Source organism: Sinocyclocheilus grahami, unplaced genomic scaffold, assembly GCF_001515645.1.
Source record: "Sinocyclocheilus grahami isolate Dianchi unplaced genomic scaffold, SAMN03320097.WGS_v1.1 scaffold1165.1, whole genome shotgun sequence".
Lineage (NCBI taxonomy): Eukaryota > Metazoa > Chordata > Actinopteri > Cypriniformes > Cyprinidae > Sinocyclocheilus > Sinocyclocheilus grahami.
This window is the reverse complement of record NW_015506344.1, coordinates 202,335-211,476: the sequence shown is the minus strand read 5'-3', so window position 1 is coordinate 211,476 and position 9,142 is coordinate 202,335. Positions and strand designations below refer to the sequence as shown.

The window sequence follows — 9,142 nt, the reverse complement described above, 5'->3', positions numbered from 1 at the left end:
CAGGATTTTTTGTAAAAAATATATCATAATATTTGAGTATATATATATATATATATATATATATATATATATATATATGTTTGTTTGTTTGTTTATTTATTTCACAAGAGAACGAGAAAGCTGCATTATAAAAGATACCTTTACAAATAAAATAAGTTCTGTCAAAGTTCCTTTTGGTTTGTGGGTCCAAAATGACAATCCATTTGTTTAAATTATATCTGTTAGCGCTGTGGTTGACATGGTTTGTGGTTGGTTAAAGCTGATCTTTAGCTATTATTACACTTGGTTGAGGTGGTTAATCTAATCTAATATATATTAATCTAATATATCTAATATATATATAAATATATATCAACCTGGTCTCATAAAAATACTTACATCTGGGTAATTTTCTGCAACACCGTTTTTACGTACCTTACTGCACGTTTCGCCGCAGTTTCAAAGAGAAATGTCCACTGAGTGGCGCTAAAACACGGGTTCAATATGTGAATCCGGGCACGTTTTTATTACATTGATATAGGTACGTCTTGCTTTGTTTTTATTACGTTTCTTCAGGTACGTATCGCGGCGGTCCAGAATTTAAATATCCTGGTCTGTCGCTAAAAGTTAATGCTCTATCGTGTTGGAAATATGCCCAACACCAAACCCAACCATAAACCTACCTGATAGTGTTAACAAATGCGAAACTGATATAAAAACACATTTGTTGATGCAACCGTGCCATTTGAACTTCCTTATATGCAGATTTGAACTGTTTTGTCGAACTGTAGTTACATGGGATTCGAACCGGAGCTCCTCACCTCTCAAGTACGTCTCTGCACTCCGTGAGCAACCGAACAAACCTACCGTCTATGAAAACCCATAGATATGAAGTTGGATATGTGTGATGCTAACATTCAAAAGCATCAGTTTTCAAATCCCCCAGCATATTAAAATTGCTTTGAAGTCATAACATAATATTCTTCAAGTAATTTATTAATCGAAACTCTGTAAATTTGTGTGAAAATAAGGAATAAAAGGTGTCAGAGTTTTACTGCCTCTAGTGTTCATTTATTTTGGAAACTGCAGTGATATGTACTTATTGGTACGTATTTCCATTACCGCGGGAAGTAGGGGTGCTGAGGGTGCTGCAGCACCCCCTGGAGTATAGCCCACGAAAAACTGGGGGTGCTGGGGGTGCGGTGTTAAAAATAAATGAATGAACGATTTGTAACAAATAAAATAAAATAAAATAAAATGTATTTTTATTAATTTGTATATTCATTAACATTCATTGAAAAAAGTAGCCAAAGCCTGACAAGAAGCAATGGTTAAACGTGAGTTAAGTTGAATAAAATTGACTGTGAAAGTCATTTCAACTTATTAAACTGACATGTCTGTGCCGTAACCAAATTAATAATTAACAACCATTTCTACAGCCATAGCAAAGAGACAGCAGAGAAAGAGCGAGACCGTTTAAGTACGTCTCTGCACTCCGTGAGCAACCGAACAAACCTACCGTCTATGAAAACCCATAGATATGAAGTTGGATATGTGTGATGCTAACATTCAAAAGCATCAGTTTTCAAATCCCCCAGCATATTAAAATTGCTTTGAAGTCATAACATAATATTCTTCAAGTAATTTATTAATCGAAACTCTGTAAATTTGTGTGAAAATAAGGAATAAAAGGTGTCAGAGTTTTACTGCCTCTAGTGTTCATTTATTTTGGAAACTGCAGTGATATGTACTTATTGGTACGTATTTCCATTACCGCGGGAAGTAGGGGTGCTGAGGGTGCTGCAGCACCCCCTGGAGTATAGCCCACGAAAAACTGGGGGTGCTGGGGGTGCGTATATATATATATATATATATATATATATATATATGTTTGTTTGTTTATTTATTTCACAAGAGAACGAGAAAGCTGCATTATAAAAGATACCTTTACAAATAAAATAAGTTCTGTCAAAGTTCCTTTTGGTTTGTGGGTCCAAAATGACAATCCATTTGTTTAAATTATATCTGTTAGCGCTGTGGTTGACATGGTTTGTGGTTGGTTAAAGCTGATCTTTAGCTATTATTACACTTGGTTGAGGTGGTTAATCTAATCTAATATATATTAATCTAATATATCTAATATATATATAAATATATATCAACCTGGTCTCATAAAAATACTTACATCTGGGTAATTTTCTGCAACACCGTTTTTACGTACCTTACTGCACGTTTCGCCGCAGTTTCAAAGAGAAATGTCCACTGAGTGGCGCTAAAACACGGGTTCAATATGTGAATCCGGGCACGTTTTTATTACATTGATATAGGTACGTCTTGCTTTGTTTTTATTACGTTTCTTCAGGTACGTATCGCGGCGGTCCAGAATTTAAATATCCTGGTCTGTCGCTAAAAGTTAATGCTCTATCGTGTTGGAAATATGCCCAACACCAAACCCAACCATAAACCTACCTGATAGTGTTAACAAATGCGAAACTGATATAAAAACACATTTGTTGATGCAACCGTGCCATTTGAACTTCCTTATATGCAGATTTGAACTGTTTTGTCGAACTGTAGTTACATGGGATTCGAACCGGAGCTCCTCACCTCTCAAGTACGTCTCTGCACTCCGTGAGCAACCGAACAAACCTACCGTCTATGAAAACCCATAGATATGAAGTTGGATATGTGTGATGCTAACATTCAAAAGCATCAGTTTTCAAATCCCCCAGCATATTAAAATTGCTTTGAAGTCATAACATAATATTCTTCAAGTAATTTATTAATCGAAACTCTGTAAATTTGTGTGAAAATAAGGAATAAAAGGTGTCAGAGTTTTACTGCCTCTAGTGTTCATTTATTTTGGAAACTGCAGTGATATGTACTTATTGGTACGTATTTCCATTACCGCGGGAAGTAGGGGTGCTGAGGGTGCTGCAGCACCCCCTGGAGTATAGCCCACGAAAAACTGGGGGTGCTGGGGGTGCGGTGTTAAAAATAAATGAATGAACGATTTGTAACAAATAAAATAAAATAAAATAAAATGTATTTTTATTAATTTGTATATTCATTAACATTCATTGAAAAAAGTAGCCAAAGCCTGACAAGAAGCAATGGTTAAACGTGAGTTAAGTTGAATAAAATTGACTGTGAAAGTCATTTCAACTTATTAAACTGACATGTCTGTGCCGTAACCAAATTAATAATTAACAACCATTTCTACAGCCATAGCAAAGAGACAGCAGAGAAAGAGCGAGACCGTTTAACTCTGCAACAAATCTCGCATTCTCACTTCTGTAGCGCTTATTTTGATCTTTAACGTTAGGCCTTTCCTATTCTTGAAACAAAATTAATGCTTAATGGTTGATTCAATATTACTCTTAATGAAAAAACACACACACACACACACAACATCAGCAATGCTACAATGACAAAGTCGCTTATTAAACATAAAACTTTTGTGAATAGGCCTAGAACAAATAAGACTGATGTACCCACGTTGTAACACACGTAAATGAAAAGATTTAGAATTTTCCCCTTACTTAAACGAATTCTTGGCTCATTATTAATGGAGAAAAAAACATAGGCTATACAATAATATAGTACAATGACAATTCACATATATTATTATGTGCACAGTAAACGATCGTAGTTTAGGCTAAACTAGGCTAACTTAGGCTAAAACGATCATAGTTTGTGGTTTATTATCTTATTAATTAAAACACATCAGCCATAAAATAGTACAATGGCAAATTGGATATGGTATATATTAATCATCTAACTTTTATTAACAAAATGAATAAGATGGATATAGCCTTGCGTTGTAACCCACATTGCCTAAATAAGGTATTTCCCCTTATTTAAAATGAATGCTTAGTTTGTGGTTCATTGTTTTTTTTGTTTTTTTATGAAAACCCAGCAACAATAAAGACACTCACTTATATTAAACGAAGAAATTTAAGTTTTATTAACAAAAGTTGTGCTTTTGGATCCGTTTCTCAAACGGAAGGCTGCATCCTCCGGAGGTCGCATTTGCAGGCTGCATACATCATCAAGCCTGTTTTATTTTAGTTAACCGAGCATTACATTCACGAGTCATAAGCATATTACAACAATTTACGCTTAACTAAGAATAATGGTCAAATTTATAACTGTTAATATTCAAAAAATAAGATCTTCTTTATGACGTATGCAGCCTACAAATGCGACCTCCGGAGGATGCAGTCTTCCGTGAAACGGCCATGGTGTCAATCTTCTCGCATCACTCTTGTCACGTGACCCCCCCCCCGTTTTATTTCTCAGCCCCCCCTACTCAAAATACGTTCCCGCGGCTATGCGTATTTCGCGTCTCATGAAAAAAGTGCCCCCAGGTACGTTTTTGCCATGAGACCATCTATCTATCTATCTATCTCAAGAATTATGACCTCAATTTTTGCACAAGCATCCCATAGATTTACTGAAGTTACATGGTAAATGGTTGGTTAAAACTGACCAATAGCTATTTCTCCTATAGCCAGAGATCTGACTTGTGGCATTTTGCCACTTATTCTGCCCACTTTGACAGGAAGAGACCATCTGACCGACATGTAAAACGACCATGTTTCTTGTTTTTATGTTTTTTTAGAAGTGGATAAATCTAAAGTGGGCAGTAGATTGGGGGGAAAAATGCATTCAAAATGCAGTGCAGCAATATCCATAACGGTTATATAGAGAACATAAAAAAGCTGATAGATCAGCTTGGCTTAGCTGGTGGGGACCTGGTTGAGGAAGTTAACCATATTCCAACCAATATTCCATAGCAATATTAACCAATTTGAACCGATTTTTTTTCCCCCTAGAAAAATTACCACTTTTTTTGCACAGCCGAACCATAGATTCACCAAAGTCACCAAACATTTTAAGAGGATATCAAAATTGTGTAGTATTTGGTTACAGGGAAGTGTTTAACAGTGCATTCATGGTTCAGTGGGAACAGATAAATAAGTCTGATTGGTCAGAACAGGGTCACAGGATTCTCATTCGAAATGATGCAGTCAGTATCTCTGGATCACCACACTCCAACGCTTTAGGGGTCATCCAGGAGACGACAGGGGATCCAGAACAGAGCCGTCACGTAAATGAGGTGTGTGCTGCTTCATTCGCCACACTTCAGGACTGAGTAATTGTCAGTAGTGAGATGTGTCCTCTCCGTGTAGCCCGCACTCTTCAGGTTGTTGTGGAATTGTAATGCTGAAGAGCTCATGGGGGGTATGCCAGGCTGCTGTTCTCCCAGTGAGGCTGACGGATCACAGAGTGCATCTAAGATGACTGATTTCTGTGACATTATCAAGCTGCTAAATCATAAAACATTCAACGGCACCCCATACTGAGACTACAAGCTGCCTCCGACAAGCTGCACAGCACTGCAGACAGATAGATACAACATCCTCTTAACAAACACTATAGTAATTCTCAGCTGGTACTATTTAAAACTCAAACTTTTATTCACCGCGTAAATTTGAAGTTGCTAATAAACAGCTCAGTGTGATCTCACAGCCGATACAAAAGTGGCCTCACAAAAGTTTTAGAGATAGTATATTAGAATATTATGAAAGCATATACAAGTCATAAAAGTGTGTGGGCAGCAGCAATTATTCCATTACTACATCTAGCACACTCTTCTTTCGCACCTATGGAGTGCATAATAAATATCAGCCTATACTGTAGAGCACTGTATATACTTGCATTTTTTTTTCTTGTGTAGTAAGTAGATATACTTTTGTGCTGTAAGATAGCTATTAGATCCCTGTACTACATTTGTGACTGCAGGTGGCGGTATATAATAATTCTACTTACGTTTGTATGTGAAGGCAAATTCAACCCCAACTTTGCTTTAAAATGCATCATAAGATCTACTAACCGAAGATCACATGATCACAAACGGAAATCACTTCCATGAAGTGACCATCACATGTTCCCTTCGCTAACAGACTTCTGGAAGGGCCCTTCATGAAGGGATTCAGTTGTTCACTTTCATTTGGAACATCCCTAAATGGCGTCCCATTCCTGAAGTGCCCTTTAAGGGTGCAAAGAAGAAAAAAACTCTTTGATGGCTACCATGATTCCAAAGGCCATAATTATTGATTGCTTTGAGCTATTAGCACATTTTTGATCAGATAGTTAACATGATTGAGTTCATAATCAACACATTTTTGTCAGCAGTATTGTAACATGGGAATCTGCAAACATGAACCTTCTTCAAATTTCGAAAGGTATTCTACTTAATGATACCTTGTAATTGATCTTGCCTTGATTTTTGTAGAGTTAAAAGCACATACTTCTAAGTATAACATTTAGGCATGAAGTGACTATCTATAACTGTATCTGATTTTAACTTAGGTATAAATGTATAACTTGGTACAGCACTTCCCATCAGCCAGGCACTGATATTTAGCCCAGTGTGAAGATAATGGCCTTCACCGTAGAGCAGAGGTCCCCAACCGCCGGGTCGTGAAAGAGTTGCTACCAGGCCGCGAGAACGCAAGATGACACTCTATTATGTATTGTGTGTTTCCACTTTAAGATCCAATGTCCAAATTTACATAGGGCGCTATTTCAGAAAAACATCAGTTCCACACTTTAAGGTTCAGCTAATATTAAAGGGGTCATATGATGCTGCTAAAAAGAACATTATTTTGTGTATTTGGTGTAATGAAATGTGTTCATGCGGTTTAAGGTTCAAAAAACACATTATTTTCGAAAGTTGATGTATTCCCTCAGCGACCAGCACAGATTAGCTCTAGGCATGACGAAGCGGATATCGTCCTCTTTTGGAAGGCCAAACAAAGTAGTTTCGCTTTTACAACGAAGCACACAGCGACCTTCACGACATGACGGTGGTGGCAACAAAACTACAGCGAGAATAGAAGTTACGCCTTCTTTCTTTGCATGAACATTTGGGCGCCATTATGCAAATATTCCCAGATAGTGATGTAGGTATGTGGGGGCGTGTTAGAACGAGCCGTTTTAGGTAGGTGTGGCTGACTCTTAACTTTTATAAAGAATATCTCTTTGGATTTGAGACTTTAGTCTTTGCAACTTTACAGATCTTCTTTATGCACCAAGAGCTTGTAACACTCCAAAGAGAAAGGAAAAATTTAAATCGCATCATACGACCCCTTTAAAATGAGTGGGAAACAAACATCTCTCGAACGTTTCTTAAGTGGAGGAAGTAAGAAAAGAAAAAATAATAATGACAATGAAGAGACAGCTGCTGGCGAAAAAAAGGGGAAAAAGAAAGCCGCCTTTAACTGAAAATATGATGATTCCTATCTAAAATACGGTTTCGTCTCTAGTGGCAGTTCACATGCTCCAAACCCCTTGTGTATAATTTGTGGAAAAAAATTATCTAATGAGTCAATAAAGCCCTCAAAACTGCTACAGCATCTTGGAACTAAACACCCAGCACTGAGAGACAAACCGTTGGATTATTTTTAACGGAAAAAACGTGAACAAATTGGGCAACAGCAACTGTTAAAACCGACCACATCTACAAATATAGCTGCACTGAGAGTATCCTATATGGTGGCTGACCGTATCGCTAAAGGTAAGAAGCCCTTTACCATTGAGGAAGAACTGATTTTGCCAGCCACTAAAGACGTTTGCCGTGAAATGTTCATTGAAGCTGCAGCTAACAAGATAGGCCAGATTCCTCTTTCAGCAACCACTGTCGCACGGAGGATTGCTGATATCGCAGAGGACATTGAAGAGCAGTTGTTAGAAAGGGTTAACGAGTCGCCATTGTATGCATTGCAGGTCGATGAATCGACCGATGTTGACAACAATGCAATATTACTGGTTTATGTGCGATATATATTTCAAGACGATGTGCATGAGGATATATTGTGTGTACACTCACTGCCAACTAACACAACTGGGGCAGACATTTTCAAGTCTTTGAATGACTACTTATCAGGCAAACTTAACTGGTCATTTTGCATTGGAATATGCACAGATGGTGCTGCGTCTATGCCTGGACGGCTGTCAAAGAAGTTGCGCCCGAATGCGAGTCTACACACTGTGTCATACACCAGGAAATGCTGGCCAGCCGTAAAATGTCACGAGAACTTCACTCCGTGCTAAATGATGTTGTAAAAAAAATTAACCACATCAAAGCAAATGCCCTCAACTCCCGTCTTTTCGAACAGCTTTGCGAAAAAATGGAAGCAGAACACAAACACCTGTTGCTACACACCGAAGTCAGGTGGCTGTCAAGGGGGAGATCCTTAGCAAGAGTTTACGAGTTAAGAGAGCCAATACAGAGATTTTTTTCAGAAAAAAAGTCACCACTTGCAGCACACTTCAGTGACGAGGAATGGATCTGTAAACTTGCATACCTTTGTGACATGCTGAATGAACTTAATTTGTCACTGCAGGGGAGAATGACAACTGTTTTCAAATTGGCAGACAAAGTGTCTGCATTCAAAGCCAAGTTGCAACTGTGGGGACAGCGAGTGCCAAAGGGCACATTTGACATGTTTCCAACATTGTCCGGACATTTGGGAAATAAAGAACCCGGGCCTTTTCTCTCCCAGCTGATCTGCGATCACATCGCTTTGCTGTCAGCCGAGTTTGAGCGCTACTTCCCAAATGCAAGTGATCCAAGAATTGATAAGGAATGGGTCCGTGACCCGTTTGCAAACGTACCCCGCAAATCATCCATACCACTGCATGAAGAGCATCAACTCATTGAACTCGCAAATGATGGCGGGCTGAAAATAATGTTTCAGATATCCTCCCTTGCAGGCTTCTGGAGTAAAACAAAGATGGAATATCCAGAGATAGCTGCGAGGGCTCTGAAATGTTTACTTTCTTTTCCAACTTCGTACCTTTGCGAAGTGGGTTTTTCTGTGCTCACAGCCACTAAAACAAAGTTACGGAGCAGACTGGACATCTGCAACACGCTTCAAGTCTCACTGTCACCCATCCCTCCTCGTTGGAATCGTGTCATTGCAGGGAAACAAACCCAGTGCTCCAATTGATTATGGTGAGTTTTGTTTATTTTTTTATAATAAATACATTTTTATTAAACTTTCACTTGTACAGTAGGAGTAATGCTTGAACCAAACACCACCCCCCCCCCCCCCCCCCCCCCCCCCCCGCACCACGGGGAAAAAAAAAAAAC

The 9,142-nt window shown here is 38.4% G+C and overlaps 1 protein-coding gene across 1 annotated transcript in view; it reads left to right on the top strand.

Moving 5' to 3' along the window:
- LOC107567525 (contactin-5) overlaps positions 1-9,142 on the top strand; it is a 210,787-nt gene that overhangs the window by 62,070 nt on the left and 139,575 nt on the right. The window lies entirely within an intron of this gene.